The 25,016-nt window shown below is 38.0% G+C and overlaps 1 long non-coding RNA gene across 1 annotated transcript; it reads left to right on the top strand.

Moving 5' to 3' along the window:
• The first annotated feature begins 15,492 nt into the window (after positions 1 to 15,492).
• LOC121063037 lies at positions 15,493 to 22,390 on the top strand. The gene is made up of 3 exons (XR_005815803.1): positions 15,493 to 15,586; positions 20,675 to 20,866; positions 21,994 to 22,390. It is a non-coding gene; the product is annotated as an uncharacterized LOC121063037 (long non-coding RNA).
• Positions 22,391 to 25,016: the final 2,626 nt, after the last annotated feature.

The following is a 25,016-nucleotide window of genomic DNA, read 5'->3' as shown; positions in this document are numbered from 1 at the left end:
TGAGAAAACGTGTAAAGCCTACTGTGCATGCCAGGTATGTTATTTTCAGAATATATTTGATCAATTTTTTATAACATCCAAAAAAACTATTCATTAAATGTCTTCAATATGAAAAAACTGAGCTCACAATGCTCCACAGCATTTTATTATATAGATCTGCTTGATTTTGTTTTTTCACTTTTCTTTCTCTTTCTTTTTCTTTTTTCTTTCTTTCTTTCTTTCTTTCTTTCTTTCTTTCTTTCTTTCTTTCTCTTTCTTTCTTCTTTCTTTCTTTTATTTTTCTTTTTCTGCCTTTCTGCCTTTTTTCCCTTTCTCTTTCTTTTTTCTTTTTTCTTCTTTCTTTTTTCTTTTCTTTTTTCTTTTTTTCCTTCCTTCTTTTTTCTTTTTCCTTCCTTCCTTCCTTCCTTCCTTCCTTCCTTCCTTCCTTCAGTCTATCTGCCTTTTTTGTCTTTCTGTCTTTCTTTCTCTCTGTCTCTCTGTCTTTCTATTAGGATAACCCAGATTTCTTTCTTACTTGTACAGTATGCAAGCTCTTTTTCTTTCTTGCAAAATAAACAAAAGTGAAATGATCTTCAAAGAGACAACAGGCCTGGAAGATACACCTTTCAAAAGACATAACTTCTGGAATGATATACATAGTTTATAATGGGGGGTTAGAATGGAAATAATTATGTAAACCTAAATACAACAAGCATAGATGTTTCTTTTATGTTACAGAAGATAGGTAGGTAGTTTGAAACTTCTTTTTATTTATTATACACATGAACTAATGGGTTGCTAATAGGCACTGTATATGATTAGTTGTTCAGATTCCACAGATAAATTGCATTGTTCATCCACTGTGTGTGGCATGGATGCATAGTTGAGTGTTCATATGCATCTTTTAGTTAATATAGAAACTCTATGAGCTTCAAAATCCTTTTTTTTTTTTTTTTTTACACCTGTAATTCTAATTCATGTTTTTAACATGCAAATGTAATACAACTTCATCTCACTCATCCAGTTTCACCACAACTGCATCTACACAAAGAAATTAAACAGTATCAGTGAATTTTGCTGGGCACTGAAATTCAATACTCTATACTGTGCAATTGCTTCAACAGCCCTTGGCATCATGTTTGTGTGAGCCAAGTAATATTCTTCCAAAAAATTTGTGGGAACAACTGAGTGTTATTATGGGCCTGGAACAATTACCAGGAGGCAGTCTGGTCATTGTTAGGTGTGCTAAATGTACTAGTAGAAATGTAAGCCATGGGGATGCTCTGTAGTGCAGTATTAAGAACTCAGAACTGGGATCTCAGAAAACACTCCTTCTCTAAAAGCAAAAGCAAAAATAGTCACTGCAACAGGCAGAAACAAAATTCAGCTATTGGTTACACTTGAGTATCCAAAAATTCCTTAAGAGCAATAGAGGTTATCCATCTAATACAGTACAGTAGAAAGGAATTTTATTTTATTTTGGTTATGGAAAGGATGATAATTTGACAAATATTACTTTTAAAATAACACAAATATTAAAGTAACTCTGATAACTGAGCCTTCTAAGTCTTAAACTCTTTTCATGAATTTAAATCAAGAGTTATAAAAATCAACCTAATGAGGTTACTCAGCTGTGAAAACAGCATGTGAGGATTTAGGTTGTTTGGGTGCATTTATATTGATAAATAGAAGTGGGTCTAAAAGTGAACACAGGTATTGGACCAGTGATTTTCTGCACAATATACTTGTTGTCTCTTTCCTCAGCTTTGATGTGCCCCCAAAGGCTCCCAGCCGCTGTTCACAACAGTGCCTGGCCATGGTCTTCAGTGACATTGATTTCTAATACTGTTCCTGGAAACAAATATGGACAAAACTGCCACAGGTTTATCCCCCTTGCCTAATGTCACCTACCAGTACTGTTGGGTCTTGTATCTTCCCATGTGCTCTCATGCATCCCAAAGCTGGAGCACATACCCTTGGTTTCATCCTATAAAAACACTGTTCCAGTGGTCTATAGTATAACCCTCAAATTATTTTACTGAATTTGAACAGAACCTCCTCATCCTTAACAATGAAGAATAATTGTATCCTGGGGGCAAGATAGGGTCAAGAGAAAAACGAGGGATAAGCCATGCATTGAAGATGTGACCATTCTCTCTGGACAGGATAACCCTAAGCATTAGGACAGTGAGACTGTCCATTTCAGTTAGCCATGGGTCTACGGACTAGAGCTCTGTAAATTAGTGACATGGGCAGTTCAGTCAGAAGAACAAACATTGAAGACACTAGCACTGGGACATATGAAATATGTCTGTGGTAGACTGAGAGCAAGAGAGATCAGGGATAAATAAGTGAAGAAAAGATTAATAAAAATAGAAGGGGTATGTTTATAGCAGAGGGATACTTTTTACATCAGATAAGGAGGAAGGAAACATTGCAAAGTGGAGGCAGATAGACACCATAATTAAAGAAAGGAGTCACAAAAAGGAAGAGGGATTATAAATTTCTGACTGAGAGCAGAATTTGCTTAAATTATTTTTAAGAATTCTGATGAAACTGGAATAAGGCTACATGCACATATTTTCTGCATTGTTAAATCAACATATTTCTTGTAATATCTTGATTAAAGACTTTGCTAAGTTAGATTTTGGGATCTCTGCATGTCTAGCAACTGTCTGAATCTGCTGCCACATTATCCTTGACCTTACAGGTATGGGGATGGGTGGACTTAAGCTACTTGTAAACCAGCCGCTCAAAACTATTGTGATGATGTAGGGCAACTGCGCTGTGGCATCCCATTTATGTGAAAGGCTAAAAAAAAAAAATTAAAAAAAAAAAAAGAGTACCAGAACATGTGCCAAAGAGACCAATGGGTCATAGAAATCTGCAGCCAAAGGAGTCTTCAGAGCACATAATTCAAAAGCAATAGAGGCAGAGAATTAGCATGAATGTACCTAATGAATGGTACTCTTATCAGGATTTTTAAAAAGAAAAGCTGTTTGTTATGAAGTTCTATTATTCATTATAATAACCTTGAAAGACTGGAAATATTTATTATTATAACCTACAGATAAAACAATGTGCAAATAAAGTATTAATATTCTTTTTCATTTCACAAGGAAATGAAGCTATAAGGAAGAACAATTTTAGATTAAGAGCTTTGTATACAGTCAAGTTCTTGAGATCCATATAGAAAGAGATAATCTTCAGTTTCTGTGTAGATCAAATACCAGATTCAATAGAAAAAAAAGTGTCCTGGAAATCTTGTAATGCAAATCTCTACATCCTTAGGAATATAAATAACTTGAAAATTTGATGCCTAGTAATCATAAATATGACAAAGAAGCCCAGTAGCAACAAAAGTATCTAAAACTCACTGTCTTTCATCTTTATCAGAAGGGTGCCAATAAATTAAGACTGGATTCTTAGTCTTGCAAGCAATGCAAAGGGCTTTTTTGTGTCTGCACAATTTCCTCTGAGTAAAAACACAGACACTTCTCAATGCCAACACAGCCTTACAAAAGTTGCCTTTACCTTGATACAATCAGAATTTACCAGAAGACACCAGAATATTCCCCATGGATTATTGTCAGCTATATTAATGCAATTAAAATGGCTTGAACACTTTGGTACTTTCCAAGGACCTATTTATACAGCAGTCTATTACTAAACTCTGACAACAGCAGCCCAAATTATGATGCACTTACTCACTCTGGAGAGTACTTTGTACCATGAACAGTCTCACTTTGAATAAGGCATTCACGATCTGGCCCATCACCCTTTAATTATAGATGTTTCAGAGAAGAGTGAACACCAGGGTTTACTGCACTATTTATAAAACAAGCTAACAGACAAACATTGCAGGGCTTCTACTGCTTCAAAAAACAACTTTCCTTCCGTTTATGAGCTCTTCCACTGTGTACTTTAAGCTAATTTGAATGTATCAATAACATCATTGTAGTAAAAGAGGCATCCACAGATGAGAAAAATCTCACTCTTGGAAAAATATAGCAGTTTACTTAAACAGCTGATTTACAGTGTCTGTTTTGGAAATTAAATGCAATGTATTTATTAATATTAACAACTACTCACACTGCAATCGTGGCATGTCACCCTACTGTAAAGCATTTCAGGTTACACTAAAATAGGTGTCCTTGAGTGAGCTGAATACCCTCTGAAACACAAAGAAATCTGTCTGCATTGTCCCTTATTCCAATATGACCATACCAAAACACTCATCTGCATAAACCAGCCTCTATCTGACAAAGCTTAAGAGGAAGCACTTTATCCCTGTCTTTCCATTAATGGAGTGTAAGGGCTTTCCTTTGTAGTCTCTGCTACTAAATATCGTTTGAAATAGGATACCAGCCTGAAAGAACTAGTGTATGGATTCAGTAGCATGGGTGGAATTTTCTTGGTGCATTAGGGAAAACGCACAGGGCATTCCCAAGCATCACTGGGAGGACACGGGAGGAGTTTTCATACCCATATTCAGGTGAAAGCAATGGAAAGGTGGTAGAGAAGGTCTCCGGCTTTCACTCAGGGGAGATTTGAACCCTATGTCTTTCTTTTCCTATACCACTCGTATGACCTTACTTAGCAGCCCTTGATTTTCTGCCACTATACCATAATATAAACGTTGCTAGTTTCCTCAGCTATGCATAATTACAGAGTTCACAGGGGATATGAATTCTCTGTCAAGCTCATTCTTTGTGTTTCAGAACTTATGTTGCTTTTGCTGGACTGTCAGTGCTTTTGTGCACTATACAGAGGTTGCAGATTATATATTTATCGAAGTATATACATTATATACTTCATGCCCAATGAAGTTTTGTCTCCAACAAAACTATTTTTGACTTTTATCCACCATTCTTTACCATGATAGTTCTTGCTCTCTCCAGATACTTACACAGCCCTTTACACTGTGGTTTGTGAGTGTTTCATTATCTAAAATGTACCCCTTATCTTTACCCAGCCTTACAATAGCCTATCAGGCTGAAAATGATTACCTCCCATCTAGCAGGGAAGACACCAGTGGACTTGCCAGTACTTCCTAAGGTTTGCGTGACATACCTCTCCTAACAATAACCTTCTTCCCCAACTCTCAGAGGAGGCTGTTCACAGAGGCAAAAGCTACCTATTCTGTGGAGGTAGCTTTAGCAGTTGTCTCCAAACGGAATAACCTGTCTTTGCTAAATGTATTTTTGCTGGTACATTTTTATTTTTATTATTATTATTTTTAATATAAGAGGATTTGACACTGTGGCCACATCAGTAAAGGACATTTTTTTTTGTTTTCCATGCTTCTAACCAATAGAATTAAGCTGTCAAAATTTCTACGTATACAAACAACAGTCAGAGAGATTTTTCTGTGGATGTAAAGAAAGGGCATGACTAAACAGAGGACTGTTCCTTTGCGTACAAAAAATGTTTGCTTTGTGTTCCAAAGCAAAGCACTGGATCAGCTCAGTAGTTGCTGGCAGCCTTTATCAGATGCTGCTGACAGGTTCTTGAGAGATGTGAGGATTTCTTGCAGAAACTGCAGGAGAACTCCATTGAAAAGGGCAAGGGGAGAATCACACTTGAATAGAATATGTTCCCGCTACCTATAAAGACAGGTGCATGAAAAAACTCTTCTCACTTGTGCCAAGGTTTCACCTTAAACAGAAACAGTCCTTTTGCTCCAGGTACTCATTGCAATGCGGCACAGACTTCTCTACAAGGTCAGAATAAAGGAATCAGAGATCCTGCAATAAATGATAAATATCCATTTACGTCAAAGACAAGTGTCCCAGACTTAGTGCAATGCTTTCTGGCCTCTGTACAGGAGGATACATTGCACCGTAGTATGAAGTGGAGTTCACAAAGCCTAAGTAAGGTACTGAATGAGTATCAGCCTAGTGTCATCTAACACAAAATATTAGGCACAGGGGCTTAGAGGAATTCAGGTCATCTGACTCAGACAGTCAGTTCACTGAGTCCGTCATAAATGCTGCCTTTTAAACACCCTGTTTTGGAGAACAGCTTAAAGTGTGTAATAGAAATGACTTGATTTCTAATAATAGTCAATTAGAAGTTCTCCTCTGTAATTGTATTTGGAAATGCAATGTAAGTGCTTCTGCTGGAAAAAGTTAATTTGTCTTCATTTTCCTATGATTTCTAAAAATAGGTTAGAATTAAATGTCATGTACCTTTGGAATGTGTATGTTTGGTAACTAACAAACTCACTTTGTCACTGTTTATGATCTCAGAATTCTTTCCATGGAAACTATTATAAGGTCACTATTATCATCAAGCAGCAATGAATGCTGTTCATATTTTAGAGAGTCATTAGGGAAAGGACAATCCTAAGGCCTTAAAACCCATTTGTTCATGAGGAAAGAAACATATAATACTTCTTTTGTGAATATATAGTTTTATGTGTGTATGGATAGGCATTTTTGATTTGAAGATTTAAAATCATACATACTGCCACTTGCAGGAAGTTCTCTGTCAGTCAGGTGATGCTTTTTTTTGGTTCTTATACTATATCTTCATAGATGGCACACATTCAAATGAAGACAAAATCTATCAGGTACTATACGGTCTCAGTTTCCATTAGCACCTTTTAAGGGCATCTATCACCTTGCAGAACTGAGGTGTTGGTTCATTCAAAACCAGATGCTGAACTCTTCCCTCTCAGAGTACATAGAGGTCTTAAAGTGAATATAGCTGCACTTTACTCCCACTGGATGATTTCATTCTAATTCCAGACTGGCGTAACAGAATCCTCAAACAAAAATGCAATTTAGGATTCATTTATTAATGTAAGCTGTGGGGAAAAACAAAACAAAAACAAAACAAACAAAAAATCTCTGATATTTACTAAAAAGCAAAATGAAGAAAATGTACAGTTTTTTTCAATATTTCAACATGTAAGGGACTCTGTTTATTATTTCAACATCTCTCATAGCCTTCATAGTACCACAACAGGTGACTGCACAGCATAAGACTGCACCAGTGTACTGGAAATGATTGAGTTTATGAGAATGATTTAAAAATTCCTATTGCATATGCATGATTATATGTATAATTCAGCTAATGAGTCTTACTTAGAGTCTCTCGGAAGAATTGCCATTGATTGATAGGAGTAGCTTTGGAAGTAAGTGAAGGAGAGAACATTATCTATAGAGAACCCTACTCACACATATGCACGCATATATATCTCATAGTCAGCAGAAGATGATTTCATCGACAAAGGCATTTGTTCACACTTTTCTACCATTAATCTGCTATCAGTTTTTCACATTAGTTCAAACTCTTCCTTAGCATTTGAGGAGGTTTAATTAGAATCAGGAAGCAAACTGTGAATTTCAAGATCTGGATTAAAACATAAAAATATAAACACAGGGACTGATTTGTGATGACAAGTTTAACATGGAGGTTTAAAATTGTTTTATTTGGAGAAGAAACAGAAAAATAATGGATCAACAAAGGTGCCTAAAACCTTGATTTGTTAATCTACTAGATAAAGATACAGATGTAAATACTTGCAGCTGTTTGCTAATACAGACTCTAGGTAATATTAGTTGGCAAAGATAATGGTTTATAAATAGGTATGAAATAATATTCACTCTAATGTGCCAGATTACCTCAGCTAGTCAGAGCAAGGAGCGCGCATAATCTCTCTCTTTTTTTTTTTCCCCCTTCTGCCTTTCCTTTTTTATTTTCCCAAGCATATTTCTCTAGTCTTAACAAACTTGTCTAATGACAATGAATTTTCTAATGGCTTATTTCTAAATAAAACTATCCTTTGACTATTTTCTTCTGCTATTAAGCTTCAGGGGCATACTGATTTTCAGTATGTAGCAGTTCATATTACAAATCTGGGTGTCTCTGGGGGATGGCTGGTTTACTGAAGACTAACTTATCTCAGAAATTTATCCCATTTAATGTTTCTTATGTACACCATCTTTTGATTAATTTGTATATCTTTATGCAAAAAAAAAAAAATCCCATTTTTTAGGTATGTGGCAATGAAAAATTTTACTTATGTGTCTCCAATTTCTGCAGACGTGTATATACAAGAAAGCTTTAGGGGAACATTATGATGTATTTTAAATGCTAGCCAAGAAGTTTAATCCACTCTGGTGCAGAAGTGAGCGGTGCTGTTTGTGAATAAAAGTGACTACCTGGACTACTTTCTGTACTAATTAGGAAATCTTCTGTCAGACAAAAATAGGAGGAGCTCCTTGTTTACCTGCAGCAATATTTCAGTATTTCTAGGGCTCTAATAACCGCTTCATTGTCAGTGTCTTGTCAGGCTCACGAAAATATTTCTTCCTTTTTTCGGTGTTGACTATGAACATACAGGCTGTTTATTATTAATATTATTTAGCCTGTTATTTACCTTTTCCAGGCTTGCAGACATCTTTGTGGCCATAGTAGTTGTGTCCTTGAGAAATTAATTGTTACCTGTATATTACTCAGGTAGAGATGGTCACCAGTTACATCTTTTTCCAGACATTTTGAGCATAGTCAGAAAGGGACAAGACATCTTGGATTTTGTAGAATGATTAAAAACTAGGTGATAATTCTCTGTGTGCTCTCTGTTGGGAGTTACTGTAAAACCTAGGAAATGCCCTATCCTGTCTATATTAATTTTAAGACCCATTGGCTGATTTCTATCAGATTTGGCACAGGGGTGAAGATCTCAAAGATAAATGTGTTTCTAGAAGTCTCAGAAAACAAGAAGAGACAGTTTGAAGAGAGATGTCCTAAACATGAATTCAGTTTCATTTCAGACACCTGCATTTAGGAGTTCGCAACATATGTTGTGTGCTGGTCCATCAGCCTCTGTCTCACGCTACAGTCAATGACAATCTGAAGTGGTAGTCACCTGTCTAAATATAGTCATCTAGTGCCACATGAGATGCCCTAATGTATTTTGCCTAGCCCCCAGCTGCCACTTCAGAAGACCATGCAGTTGGTCCTTATCATACCACACAGATGGCTCAAATACCTTACGAATTACAAAGGGCAACTAAATCAAGCTCTGAATCTCCACGGACTATAGAGGGCACTCAGATAGCCTGGATGTCTGAATCTGTATTAAATCCCAGCCCAGGGCAGGGAAGTAGTTGCCACATATCAGTGCCATTGTATACAGTCTCCTCCCTGGTGCTCCAGAAGGGTGTGGGTCCTATAAATCCTGTCTGCTGGTCCTGTTCCCTTTCATTCAGCTTCCTGACTGAATGAAAGCCACACCATAATTTCACAAGCATTGAAATTCATGAGTGAAGGAGGAATTGCAAATGTCCTAACCCTGACGAAAGTGCCCATAAAAGTTTTCAACCAACAGCAGGACCCCAATACTGGTGCTGGTATACCCCAATCCCAGAGCTCACCAAGCAGCTTCTCTCATGAAAGCCAAGACTCTGGAGCAGGAGCAAAGCCACAGCAGAAAGACACAACATCCCCCAAGTGACCCCTTTTTATATAAAACATGAGGAAAATAAGAAGGCAAAGAGTACCTTGGGAGTTAGCCAGCAAGAACAGACTCTTCTTTATAGTCTTGGCCATCAGCCTGTCTTCAGTCTTTATTTTTTTGGGTGTTAGTTTTGGATTTTCCTCCAATTTCCCTGGATAAACTAGACATTCAGACCATTCAGTCAGGATCATCAACATGTGAGGAATAATGACATTTTTCTGGACTAGGACTTTCCATTTAAATTTACCCCTCAGAGACTTGCCACTCCTCACAAACATGATTTCTCTTAAAAAGTCACTTCAGGAAGCGCCAGAGCTGTGCAGGAAGCTGCCTGCCCTAGTTAAGTTGAACTGGCCACTAGCAAGTACCATCCTCTGCCCTTCCTGAGAAGTTTATGAAGACTTGCCTCTAACAAGTACCAGCCCACTCCTGCCTGCCTTCACTTTGTCCTTCTCCTCCTCCTCCTCTCCAGGCCTGAGTCTCATTCAGGCCTTGAGCTGAAAGCCCTGCTTCAGATCTGCCTCCTCACAACCATTCCCTCAGACCTGGATGCTCTTTCTTGGTAGCACACCCATGGCAAGGGGGGTGGGTGATGGTGGGTATAATTTGCCTAACTGGCAAACAGATGAACTGTGTTACTGGCAATTACATTCATTTTCATTTCATAGTAACGGGCAACATGGATCTCATTGAAACCTCTCTGGTGTGCTTCTCCAGCTCTGCCAGAGCTGTTGATTGAACTTTGTATGACTCTGGCATTTCCCTTCAAGCCAATTTTCATCTGTAGCTCAAAAAAAAAAAAAATTGTCTCAACTGTTTTGTGGGGAAAGTAAGTACTGGTATATGACCTTTCTGCTTCCAGCCTGATTTCCCTTTGTTAGTGTCTCCTAAGTGACAGGCAGTGATAATTAAGTGGGTGTTTATGCTTCTGAGACAGACTGTAATTCCAAGGTGTGTACTCTGCTATGACCAGAGTAGTCTGCATATACAGGACTTGTCTACATATGGGTTAAATAAGGAACATCTAATTTGCGAGTCTTGCCAAATAGGACACAAAGTTAGGTTGCTTGTCTGTTTGACACTCCTGCTTTTTCACTTACCCCCATGACCTTGCCAAAGTACTTGTAGCCTTGAAAGTATACTAGACAGTGCTCCCATATATACATCTATGGCTACGAGAAGTCAGCTCAGACTTCTCCGAAAGTCAGTAGAGCTAGTGGGTGTTTTGAGGATGTGACTGACCTGACTTATTTTAGATGTCATTCTTAAAAACAACGAAATACCTATTTTTGTCTTTTAACTATAAAGGGTGTTGACTAGCTCAGATGTTAATGGCTCCACCATAGATGTCTCTGGCTAAATGAGTGACCTCTCCATTGGTTTTAAGGATGAGCTGAATTTGTTTTGTTTTGTTTTGAACGAGTCCTGGTGAGCACTGGAGTACGGGATAAGACAAGAGACAATGGGGACAAACTTAAATATGGGAGGTTCCCTCTGAACAGGAGGTTCCCTAGGAAGCACTTCGTTATTGTGTGGGTGACTGAGTGCAGACACAGGTTGCCCAGAGAGGCTGTGGGATCTCCTCCTTGGAGATCTTCAAAAGCCGCCTGGATATGGTCCTGGGCAGCCTGCTCTGAGTGGACCTGCTGGGGGAGGGGTTGGAGCAGGTGACCTCCAGGGGTGCCTTCTGAACTCAGCCATTCTGTGATGCCGTGATCCTGTGAAATATCCATTTGGGCATTTCAGTTCCCTTTATACATCTGGTATCAATTGTTGTCAGTTTTACTTGTGAGAAATTGCCCAAGACAAACTAGCACAAAATACCATTTTGCACCAATATAATTTCAAATAAGTGAGTAGCAAAAATTTGTGTTATTGTGTGGCCAATTTTTCATTATTTCTCCTCCAAAAAAACACAGAGCAGCTGAAAAGGTCAAGTCTTCTGATTTTACCATATTTCAGTGAATTAGTACCCCTGAGTGACCTTGATTGGCTCTTTATGAACATTAACAGCCTTGATAGTCTTAACTAATTGCCATGCTTCTCAACTCTGGGAATACTGGAAACCCATTTCTGCCTTTATTAATTTATATATTTATTATAGTGTTGTTTCCTACGCTATAATGTAGAACATTCATGAAACTGTCCTGTGGGATCATCTTCTGACAATAGTTTTTCTCACTGAGGAAAGACTATTCCCTACCACACATTGGATTTTCTGGCTTCACTGAGAAAATGCTGCAGGGGAAGTGGGGGTGGTGAGAGAAGGGGTACCTTGCATTCATGTAAGAGAAAGAAAACCCCAAACCAACAACCTTTGAAGATGTTTTGTTTTAATTTTTTATGTGAGTAAGGTTAGTTCAGTATGTAATAACAGGCTGTCTTGACAACAAAGGCTGAATCAACACAGAACATGATTGGAATTATGCATGTCAATTATAATGAATCTCATTATGCAACACGAAAGTCTAATTCTATTGTAAAGGCCTGTAGTCTGTAGTCTTAAGGCTGATGTCAATGCTGAACAATAACTGCCCTCTTCCTCACATCATAGACATAAAGAATAAATATAAACCTTATTTCGGCAGCTTTTTCATATGCAAATTTCATTGGGGTAGGGAAAAAGAGAGACTTATTTTTCTTAATTAAAAACAGACAACTGTCCTGGTCTTAAAGCAGTCATCGTGTCCATTGCTTCTTTAAATTTAACTTTTAACTTTCTACAGACAAAAAAAAATAAGTAGGATTTATTAAGTTCTTTCTTTGTATCAGAATAAAAGCCAAGAATGATAATTTCCCATACTGAACTGGCCAAATATTTTGTTTATCAAAACAAAATATAAAGTGCACACAGTTGTAGAGATTAGGTCATAATTTCTAACAAGAAAGTTACAGTAATAAATGTGATAGCAACACCTTTATGGAATTACAGGATAGTAGGAATGTTGCATGTGTTTTGTTAAAATTTGCTGTTTTTCCTTATTATTTATTGCAAGTTTTTTGACATTTGCAATTGAAATGTCTAGCTTCTGGAGTTTATTTCACAGCAATAAATAGATTTTTTTTTTTTTTTTGTGAGCATGGGATATGAATGCTGTTTGAACTCTTAAATTGTATTCCATAATTTGTTGTTAAATAGTTGATAATTGCAGCTGGAAGTAGGCATGTAGCAGGCATTTTTATTTGATGAAAGAAAACACTGTTGTGGCACTATGTGACTCTGGTAGATTCTTCAGACTGCCATGTAGCAGGATTAGGTGAGCACGTTACAGGGGTGAAGCAACATCTGCAGATGTTGCACTGAAACTGGCCCATGGCCATCAGACAATACTTTGCAGAATGTGGTAAGACTAGTCAGTAACCTCTTGTGTTACTGGTTATTTTCAATTGATGTTAGGAAGAGGTACTGCAGCTGACAGCAAAAAGCTTACAGGTGTGAATATGTCTTCTCCAGAAGACAGGACTTCAGAATGCAAAAGAGTTACAGGGTCTTCATTGTAGTTGTATATGAGAATTCATGTCTCTGGGCTAGTTTTCAAACAAACTTGTACTAAAATATCCGCTGCTGTAAACTGAGTTTTTAAAACCATAACTTAAAGCAAAATTGAAACAAGATATGTTGATTTTAAAACAATTGACCCAGAATTACTTTGAACTCCCACAGATCACAGTTATTTATTTTTCCAATCAAAAGACAAATGAAAAACAAATTTGCAGGATCCTGAAAGGAACTTGTAGTTATTAGACCTAGGACTGTTATTTAATATTCAATTAGAATAGCACTCTGAATTTTCCTTGTTTAGAATGTCTAGGAGCTTTCATGGGAAAACTCTTGACTTTGGCTGTTTAGAGAGAAAGAAGTTCATAAAGTTGGCCATGAAATTTGTTGTCCTTTCTGGCTATTTCTGAAAACCAACTTTACATTTGTACCATCAGAACATTACTATAACCATGAACAGCACAAGAAATAGTAAGATCAACTGGAGAAAGAATTAAAGATAGTAATTTGAGAATATGCAAATATTCTCTTTCAGGTAAAAGGAAGGTTATTCTAGTTCTTGTTATGCTATTATTGTTACCATCTTCCTCATTGGTGCATTTTTCCTGAGGTAAAAGTCAAAAAAGAAGAGAATAAACCAGCATCCAGGCCATTTCCTCAAAGACTGCAATTTCCTTTTAACTACTTGCAAAGATTTATGGGATCTTTGCCTACCACCAAGCTTTTTGAATTAGCTTTGTGCTGTTTTCTTCCAGGAAGAAGAGGATAGGGTCAGAAATGGCAGGAAAAGGACTAGATGCTTTGCAGGGTCAGGTGAAAGACCTTCCTATTACAGAAAGAAAAGGAAGGGGGAGGTTTTACAGTGCCAGAGGCACAAAAGGAAAGCAGACAGCTGGAATTCACTCCAGCCAACTCCAATATAAAATGAGGGTGCCTGGGATTGTTGTGGAGAGGGAAATAAGGGAATGGGAAGAAGGATTTGGAGTGTAGTATGCTTTAGGCCCACGTTACGCTGCATCCTCACAACTGTTTATACACTGCTATGGTGTGCAAAGAGTACATCAAAACTCAAGTAGACTCTGTTCACATAGGAATGTGCATAACTGTTGCACAATATATTGGTCAGGAGTCAAGAGTGCAATCACAACAGTAATATTTGGAAGCCAGTAATGAGAGGAGAACTCCAGGGGTCAATAGTGGGTCTAGTCCTGTTTAACATCTTCATTAATGGTCTTGACGGTGGGGCAGTGAACCTTCAGAAAATTCCCCGATAACACAAAGCTGGGGGGAGTGGTTGATTCACCAGAGGATTACGCAGCCATCCAGAGGAACCTCAACAGGCTGGAGAAATGGGCTGACAGGAACATCATGGAGTTCAAGAAGAAGTGCAAAGTCCTGCACCTGGGGAGAAACAACTCCAGGCACCAGGACATGGTGGGGGCCACCCAGGTGGAAAGCAGCTTTCCAGAAAAAGACCTGGGTGTTCATCCTTGCAGACACCAAGGTGAACATGAGCCAACAATGTGCCCTTGCTGTACAGAAGGTCAACAACCTCCAGGGCTACATTAGGAGGACTGTTGCCAGTAGGTCAAAGAAGGTGATCTTTCCCCTCTACTCAGCACTGGTGAAGCCACACCTGGAATACTGGGTCAGTTGGAAGGGAGCTTCAAATAGCATATGCAACTGCCTGACTACGTCAGGGCTAACCAAAAATTAAAGCATATAATTAAGGGCATTTTCCAAGTGCCTCTTGAATATTGACAGGCATGGGGCATCAACCACCTCTCTAGGAAGCCTGTTCTAGTGTTTGACTACCCTCACAGTAAAGAAATTTCTCCTAATATCTGGTCTGAACCACCCCTGGCACAACTTTATGCCATTCCTGTACATCCTGTCATCAGTTACCAGGGAGAAGAGAGTGGCACCTCCCTTTCCTCCTCAGGAAATTGGAGAGAGCAATGAGGTTGCCCCTTACCCTCCTTTTCTATACACTAGGCAAACAAAGAGTGTGGAGCTACTGGAGAGAGTCCAACAAGGGGCCATGAAGATGATGAAGGGATGGGAGCAACTCTCCTATAAGGAAAGGCTGAGACAGCTGGGACTGTTTAGCCTGGAGGAGAAGACTCAGGGAGAATCTCATCAGTGTCTATAAATACCTGAAGGGAGAGTGCAAAGAGGATGGAGCCAGGTTTATTTCAGTGGTGTCCAGTGACAGGATAAGAGGTAATGGGCACAAGATGAAACACAAGAAATGCCATTTGAATATCAGGAAACACTTTGTTACTGTGGAGGGTGACTGAGCACACAAACAGGTTGCCCAGAGAGGTTATGAGTATTGTCCAGAGAGGCTGTGGGGTCTCCCTCCATGGAGGTCTTCAAATGCCACCTGGACATAGTCCTGGGCAACCTGCTCTGGGTGGCCCTGCTTCAGCAGGGTTTGGACCAGATGGCCTCCAGAGGTACCTTCCAGCCTCAACCATTCTGTGGCTCTGTGATGTAAGTCAGCCAAAGAACTCTTCCTAACTCAGCTGATTCAGTTGTTTTCCTTTGTGACTATGGGGATCATGGTCGGCATCCCCCATGAAACCTAGAAGTTACAAGAATCACTAACAGATTTACTAGGGAAAGAGGGGACAGAGGTGGGTAACAGTACACTTTATCTGATGATATTACGAACTTTATTTCTGAAGAATCATTTGTGTATGTAGTAGTGCACATGCTTGATTTTCTAAACTCTATTTTACTTTTCCACTCTCTTCCCATGGGGAACTGCTGGACTACATGCTGCCTGTCTGTCCTGCATTTTACTCTCTGCACAACAAATCACTCTCATTGAACATGGAAAAAAAAAAAAAAAAAAAAAAAAAGAGCCACTCAGTTTACTGGTAATCTCATTAATAGATTTGTGGCACGGTGTGGGTGAGGACTTCACCTCACAGCTGGCAATGGTGCGTGATGCAGTTTATTGCAGACCATACCTGAGTGTGCATGGAGCCAGCAGTCAGTGCAACGAGGCAGTCAAGGACAGCAACAATCAATTTCCTGCACACAAGTTGTTAAAACAAGTCAAAGGCAGAACAGCATCTACAGTGACAAAGAGTGAAGAAAGGACAGGCTGCAACGAGGCACCACTGCAGACTATTATTCTTGGTGCTAAATCTTTAGGGTAAAATAAACTCATTGTCCCTGTGGAAAAGAGGGCTCCCCCATAATTAAGGTGTAGATCTTCACCTCTGAAGATCTATATGTCCCTAGTTATTCTGTCACAGACTGTCTCTGTGACTTCTGGCATGTCATTTAAGGCCAAGATCCTCACGGATTTTATACACTGCCTTCACTGAACTCCAGTGCTGGCTGGACCATCAGGTAAACAGTTGGTATTTTTGCAGCTTCCATGTGAAGTCTTAGCTCTAATAAAATGTGTTGGCCAGTCAGTAGGGAAGCAGAGGGTGTCTGAAAAGGCAGCACTTAAACAGAGAGCTGGGTGCAGCCTTGGATAGGAGGGACAGGTGGGATTGGACTGCAGGGCAGCTCCACTGCTTCCCTCCCCTAGGAGAGGGAAGAAGGGCCATGGGATACAGGACAACCACCTCCTGCTCCAAAAATGCCTAGCCCACTTTAATTAATAAAATACTGTCTGCATGAGGATGAAAAATATGTTTGCCTTCCTGACTATGCTTCTATAGTGAGCTAACTATGTTTATCAGCCACAGTTTTCTCTCAGATGTGTGGTGCATTGCATTGCTATTCAGAGAAACCTGTTACTTCTTTTATCATATATATATGTATATATATACACATACCAGTGGACTCTTCAATGTACAGCGATCTTTTTCAGTTTAATAAGTAGCAACACAAGAATTATCTGCTTTTTGGATTTTAGTCTTTGAAATGTGGTTGGCAGAAATGCTTAGCACAGGATTTATTTTTAGTTTTATGGATATTTGATTATAGGCAAATGAAGACCATGCAGTACGTCAAGGATATATGTATGATAATTATGGAGATTAAATGTTTTAATTCAAGAAATTAACCCTCCTTGGTTACAAAAAACTGCAACTTCAACATTTTGATTAAGCAAAATATCCATGTGATAAAGCTCTTAGAGTCCATTTTATATAGACAGAACAAGGTATAGGTGCTTAAGAAATAATAATAATTAAGACGCTGAGCTAGGACATCTGGATCCAGCCTTGCAAAAAAGCAGAGATTTTAAGGCAAGTTCTGTGTTAACCTCTTCTTCAGCAAACCACAAATTTCTAACCCACCTCTGGGTCTTGCTTTCCAGAAATTAGGGTACATACTTTGACAATTAGTTTTAACAAACAAGCTTCCTATAAAACAAAACTATTCTAGTGGAAATGGTCATAAAATAGCTGTAAAACTGCTGATGGGAATGTTCCTGGAGAAAAAGAACAGTGGATGAATAAAATGTACTTCTATATAGGTAAAACACACAGGCATTAATTCAATATATGAATAATTATTATTAACAACAGCTGTGCTGTTCATAATTCCTCAAAGCTGTTTCTCAAATCAATTTTGAGCAATTATTTTTAAGCAAAGTATTTTATTCTGATCTCTCCTCACAACCGTGGTGTTAGATTATTATTTGCAAGCAAATAGTACAGTGCAATATATGGAAGAAAAAAAAAAAACCTGTACAGAACTCATGTGTGAACATGAAGCTATTGAATGATGATTTACGTCTGGAATAATCGCTGCCACAAGCCCCTTTGGAGCATGCAGCTGGAATTAGAATTCCTGAGCAGGAATCCTAAGTGAAGGGCTGTATTAATTTTTTTTTTACTCTTTTTTTTTTCTTTTTTTTTTTCCTTTTTTTTTTTCTTTTTCTTTTTTTCTAGAGAACAAAAACCCCTGTCTCTCCCTGTCTGGACAGAATGGTACTGTCCCAGACAGAAAGGTCCCCATAGGCCAAGCTATTCATGTAGCACCAGGCTGCTGGGAGTACCAAGCTATGGCAGGGACAGGGAGGAAAAACAGGGAAGCGACTGCAGTGCCCGCATGACAATTAACACACTACAGATTGGGCTTGCTTGTCAGTTCTGGAGAAAGAGAGAATAGGAGAAAGAGAGAAAGGAAGACAGACAGAAAGACAGAGACAGAGATGGAGACAGTAAAAGACAGAAAAAGAAAGAAAGAAGTGGAGGAAGACAAAGAGAGACAAAAAAGCACGAAAGGGACAAAAAGAGAATGTAGAAAGAGGGAAAGAGAGGAAGAGAGAAAGAAAGAGAGAGAGAAAGAGAGATAAAGAGAGAAAGATAGAGAGAGAGAAAAAAAGGAAGGAAGGAAGGAAGAGAAAGAAAGAAAGAGAAAAAAAAGAGAAAGAAAGGAAGGAAGGAAGGAAGGAAGGATAGAGCTATGAGACTAGCACTGCAGGAGGCAATATTTCAAGAGTCCAAAATGGATAATGAGTGAAAAGGACAAGACAACAAATTAACCTCTTTCACTTTATTTTTTTTTTTGGTAAAATGATAAAAATGTTGTTTATTATTTTGCTTTAGAGAATATTCAAAACCATTTGTTAAATAAATGTATAAATAAATTCACTGAGCATATGCAAGGTTCCCAGACTGATTGTGTCTTTGAGTGCCTTTCTCTTTTTTCAGGCCTGTTTTTGCTGTTTGTCCAGACTGTTTATGAAGACCACAATTGCACTTGTTCTTTGACCAAAGGATTCATATTAACAGATTTTAAAATCCTTAAAATGATGGCAACACTGAAGAGAGCAGGTGTAAGCGAATTCACTGAATATTCTCCAGTGTGCCAGTAATAAAAACATTTTTCAGGGTAGCATATCTGGGTGGTGTATGGGGTTTTATGCACATCACTGCTAGTAAAACTAGCAGGAATAATCAATGTATATAACTGCATGCTGAAGGGGAACTGGAATGCTTACTAACCACCCTCATATTATTTTCCCTGAAAAAGCACATCATTTTCTCAACAAAAGAAAGAGGTTTTTTATCATCATGAGAAGTAGCTCCTAGATTCTAATTTGGATTATTTTACGGGTATTTAAGTAAGGAAAACAGACATCATTCCTCTGTTTCTCCCCACCCCCTCGCACTCTGCTATTCATGATTTTCCTGTCATGCAGACATCCCAACTGTGTTCTCTCCTTTATTATTTTCTTCCACATTTTATAGAGCACTGTATTTTCACTTTTGGTTAATGTAAATAAAGAGATCAGCTTAAATTTCCTGTGATCAACAATAATTTAAAGCATCCTTATGATGGGTTTCTTATCCCTTAAAAGCTTTCTCCTTTAATAATCTTTAAGACTCACTAACCATTATTATCCTGTGTATACTATCACAATAAAAGCTTTACAGAAAGAATACCAAAATACAAGGGAAACCAAACCAACCTAAGAAAATAGACCTACTAAATAATATATATGATAAATACATGCATACATATTTATATACATTCATATAGAGATGCATCTATACATGCATATATAGAAGTTTATAAACACATTTATGTGTAAAGGCTTTTCATTTCTTGTGATTGATACTTTAAACTACTGTCAGCTTCCCTGGATACTTGGCAGCTCTGACTGGATAGAAGCATGTATCAGTCCCACTTTCTCCTGTCTCTTGTAAATCTCAAAACTGTAGTAATCCTCTGCCTCCAAGGGAACCCAAATACTTTACACTGTGGCTCCTTATTTGAGATAAGGCACAGAGAGTCTGGGCTTCCCTGGGAAAGACTGGGTTTCCATACCCTGTTTCAAGGGATACTGAAGGTATTGTCTGAGCCAAAAGCAGAGGGAATCTCTACCCATTTTGGGGATAAACATCTCTATGTGGCTCCTTTATGTGAGATGGATCTGCTAAGGGAGAAGGGAAGGGTATAGGAAAATGTCTGTGTGTCTTTTCAAAGGGATGACCCCCTGAATGCAAAGAGGGATGACAAGGTGGAGCACAGAGCTGCGAACATGTATCTTGAATGCAGAAAAGCACACCTGTAACTATAACACTGTGATGCATATATGCAAATTTGTAAACAGGAAGATCATGAAAGACAGGTACACTTTTCCTAGGAAGACTCCATTACATCTGCCAAGTATCACCTAACATACAGTTCTTCCTATTGTAGGACTAAGAATAATGACTGAATCCTGGATTCCTTTCTAACTTTATAAGGGCAAAGAAGATGAAGATCTTAGCCCATTTGTCGTTCTATAGTCTTTGAAGAGTATTGAAGCCCTCACTGCTTTTCTGTGTCCACCTCATAAGCAATCCAGGTTGTTCTGTACCTGTATAACCTGTTGTAAGGTAGATTTAATCAGCCATTATTCCACCTTCTTTTTTCTTTTTTTTTTTTTCTTTTTTTTTTTCCTGCAGTTTGCCATTTAATTTTTTGATTCCAAGTCATTCATAAAATTTTTAACAGAGAATCTATGCTGAAAATTGACCAGCAAGAGATAAGCAATTCTCCTCATTAATGTTTTCTCCCAATGTCCTGTGATCCCAGCTGTTTCGTTCACTCATTTCATATATACATATTTTGCAAAGTGCTAATTTTTAATCAGAATATTGTGCATTACTAAATTGAACTCCCAAGAAACGAGATATATTATGACAATTCAGTTGTCTGTACCAGCTGGACTAGAAATTCTATCACAGAATATCATCTTGTCAATATCAGGCATATCATGTGTTAATGAGTATCACATACACTAATTCTTTTATTTTTAGGCTATACCTTTTCCCCCAAACTTCTGTGGACACAAAGAACAGATTTTTTCCTTCTTCACAACATCTACTCTGCATATTTGAATTCCTGTCCCTCTCTGAAAGGGTGAGGGATGGTTAACTCAACTGAGGACCTAATTGGAGGTTTTTGATCTATAAGACTGCCACAACAGCCTACTGACACTTCCACTACCAGTAAGTATTTCTTCACAAAAGCGTTTTCTTATATCTTAACATCTTTTAAGAAATTAAGTCAATTAGAGTAGCACAAAGAAATGGGTTATATGTTAAGCTTGTGGAGGAAATATTTTGATATGGTTCTTCTCTTCCAAATTACCTCTCATCTTCCTCTTTTCTTTTCATCCTCCTCCAAGCAATATGATACACAATAGATGAAATAGATGAGTAGGTTCTTTGTGACTCAGAACCTGCCTAAAAGAAAAATGAAAATGTCTGCTTTGATTTGCTCTGGGAATATACTGACTCAGCACAAACTCATACCTGTTCTCCTGACTGGCGTGACCGAGCATTGGCTCCTCACAAAGCCAATGCTACTATCCTACCTCCCAGACTGAGTTAGAAGTTGTTAGCACTGCACTGCATTTTCTAATTACAGGCTTTGTAACACAGCCTACAGTGACAGAAATTGGCTAATATTTAGTCATGCTGTATGTAACATGTCTGCAAAAGAACCTGAGGTACAATTTGTCATAGCCAGACTGATTAAACACGGGCACTTTCAGGGCAGCCTCATCCATCTTCTGTGGAGACTTGATGGTCATAAAACACATTGACAAGTGTGGGATACGATATATGTGAAGAAAGCTTTTCATTGCAACCAAATCACATACCTTTGGCTGAAAACAGAAATTCTGATATTTACAGTCAAAAGTCCATATGCACGTCTTCCATGTAACATCTGGAAATATCTGCATTGGAAAATGGCAAAGTGTAGGTTAGATTCAGTATCTGATATGATATTCTCACTGATGGTGAAGTTAAGGGTAAATAAAAATCTCTTTTTAAAATCGTTGAACTTTTCACTGCCCAGCTTGGAACAACAGGGATAGGATCACCCAGTAGTTTATTTACCACCATACCCCTAATCACCAGAGGCACCAATTAGTAGTAAGACAACTTTGGAAAACTAATTATGGGTGATGTGACAAGACTAACCTCTAGTGAGTTGTATGCATCCCCTAGGACATAATAATTTAGTACTATAGCAGACTATTCTGTACTAATTATCTTGAATCTAAGTACTATTAGGAGCAGCATGATGTCTGTCATCCCTGAAAAGAATATTCTCTACCTTCTTTCAGATTCTGCAGCAGGTTGGTCTGAGACTGCTGCCCCATGGCTGTGCAATGAAATCACTTGCTATTGTGGTATCAGTCCATCCATTAAAAACTTCTGCAGAATTTGCACTCCAGATGTTTTTAGATTCATGCAGCACCAACCACTTGAAAAATTCTCCTCTGAAGACTGCTATCAGCACAGAAACAACTGTAGCTTAATCACGGTTTTATTTGAAAAAGAAGAACACGTATTTACTTTGATAATATTTTTGAGTTCCTGAAGGCCAGATCCTGTTCCCGCTGGTATCTGTGGCAAAACTCCCATTAACTTCAATGGCAACAAAAGCAGCCACCTAGTTTGCATAATCTGCAGAAAGTAAATATTTTAACAATTGTTATCTGTGTTATTTAAGTAGCTAATAAAAATGTGCATTTAAAACTGTTTCATATTTATTTAAGCTGGTAAAAAAAAGTGACTTTCAAATAGGACAAAATATAGGACAAAAGCATTCTGTAAATGAAGACTCAATAAAGAAGGCTGATTTTTTTCTGGTTCTCCTTCCTCATAGTAAAGCACACACTTTTTATAATATCAGAGAAATATAGCTGTGAATACTGAAAGCAAATAAGATATTCTTATTATGGACATAAAAATGTACATAATAACTTCAAGCCCTAAAATCTTCCCCTACAACACATGCATATATGTTTATATACGGAAAAGGTAAATTGACAAACTATTCTACTTGAGCTTAGTTCTGCAAAAGCCATCTTAACCCAGTTGCAAATATGCTATTTATCCATTAAAGAATGTTGCTATAGTTACAATATCTATTGCAAAAATAGTCTGGTAATATGAGAGAGTAGATGAAGAATGCAGAACAAACAAGCTTTCATATTTCTAGTGCTTGTATTTTTATACTTGTACATGAAAGTTAAAAACATATAGTTAGAACCCCCTTTAATGCTGCCTCTGTTTTGAATTAAAGCCTTAGAACAGTACCTTTGTACTCAGTGGACCTATTTTCTTGTACCTCTAGTGTTACAGGACCTAACATCCATGGCTCAAATAGAGACTCTAGTATAAGAGTTTAACCAAAATTTTCACTGTAGGAATTTTATAAGTGATTACATAGATGAAATATAGAAACATCAAGATTTGACTTAAGTCATCGCAGTTCTCATTTGAAAAATCAAAATATTTGATGTACAAATGTACCAACATTTTTTTACTGATAAACAGCAAAATAGGTGATTCCACAATGTCATTTTTACAAGGCCAATTTTCAGCCCAGAACTACACTAAGCTTTGTTTTGCATGGAGACATACTAGAACTATTTGATCTCCCCACCTTAAATTAACTTTGAAGAAATCTTTTAACTATACAGAAGAGTACCTACACCACAACCCAACTGATTCGTCTTATGGTAGTTTTGCACTGGAAGTAAAATGCCTACTGTGGTTACATCTAAGCAATGTGTAGGTAGGTGCAGTGATTTGCCAAAATCCTGTCAACCTTTAAGACCTCTTGCATAAAGAGAAAATGCTGTGTTATTTTTGTTTTGCTTTTTTTTTTTTTAAGAAAGTAATCCAGAAGTAATAATTCCTATCTAAAAAATTGCATAATTGGACTCAGTTCCTTTTACAGCTTCTGGCATAGAATCTGCAGAGTCAACACCATTTAAAATAAAGCTATAACTTGGTTCTTCTTCCAAATAAAACACTCATGATATGAGAGTTATTGGGCTTAACTTAGAAGGTGCTTGGGCTAGCATTAAACTCTGGACTAACTCCAGAGAAGTCAGTGTTGTTAGATCAGTCTTAAAACCAGTTCAATATCAAAGGCATTTTTCTCTACATAGAGTTTTTTACAGTCATTCTGTTTATCAGCCAAAAAAAGTGATTAAGACCATGTTGCTCTCAAAGTTATCTTGAGTACTTAGCCCCTTACCAGCTGAAGAGAGAAAATAGAAGGCAGGAAGGTAACATTTCTCTTTTGGAGAAAAAAAAAACACTAAAATTTAATCCAGAAAAGGCTATGACACTCTCTACTGGAATGTCACCTGCATAAATAAGCATTGAGGGTATCTGATTTTCAAATACCATAGCTCTGAAATAAAAAAAGGAAAAAAGAAAAAAAACCCTAAAGTGAGGTTGTGTCCATATTATCAGATAATTTAGCACCTCAGTTCATCCCATGGTCCCTGACCATCACACTGCATAAATGTCAGTCCCTTTGTGGCCCCTGTCTTGGAGAGATCCAACTTAGTTCCCTCACACATAAAGTCCAGGCCGGGTTCTTGTTTTCCTCAAACTCTACTTCTGGTAGGTATTAGGGACAAGAGTGCACAGGAGGTGACACTTGGCAAATGCTAGGTAGTGAGAATGCAGCAGTCGGCTGTAGAAAAGGACAAGTTTGCAATACTGGGAATACATGCCTCTTTGCAGCCCTTGTTTTGGAGGTATGGCCATTTGCAGGAGCAAATGCAATTAACAGTACAAATGTAGGCTGCTGCTTAGACAGAATTTACTTTCTCAAGGCTGAGACTTATGCAGACTGCTACCTTAACCCCAGACGGCTCACATGCACCACCATTTTGCTAGCAGTTTTGTTTGAGTTCAGATGTTGTGACTATCCAAATTTGCTCAGATTCTGCCAAAGCCTGGCTGAAATTCACAGAAGTATGGTAAGATCTCAAGACATTCACTTGACTCACCCCAACATAATGTTATGCATTGTAGCCGTGGGTCGCATAATGAAAAATGCATAATCAGTCTTGAGGTCAAGGTCAAGAGGAAGAGTAAACCACTTTGGAGGCATTTTGTGTAGGAAATAACTTGTCTGCAGAATGGGACAGACGGATCTCACTAGTAAAGACATTGAAAGAAGAGTATTGTGTAGGATGGTGAGCCATTAGCCAAAGATGTTCAGTTCTTAAGTAAGTCTAAGTTTGGATTTGATTCTAGGGATTGGAAAAGTTTGTTAATATTTTATTTGAGGAAGACAGCATAGTCTATAAAGTCCTTGTCAACCAGTTAGCTTGAT

The sequence above is a fragment of the Cygnus olor genome, chromosome 1 (assembly GCF_009769625.2).
Source record: "Cygnus olor isolate bCygOlo1 chromosome 1, bCygOlo1.pri.v2, whole genome shotgun sequence".
NCBI lineage: Eukaryota > Metazoa > Chordata > Aves > Anseriformes > Anatidae > Cygnus > Cygnus olor.
The sequence above is the reverse complement of the archived record's forward strand: the minus strand, read 5'-3'. Positions and strand labels throughout refer to the sequence as shown.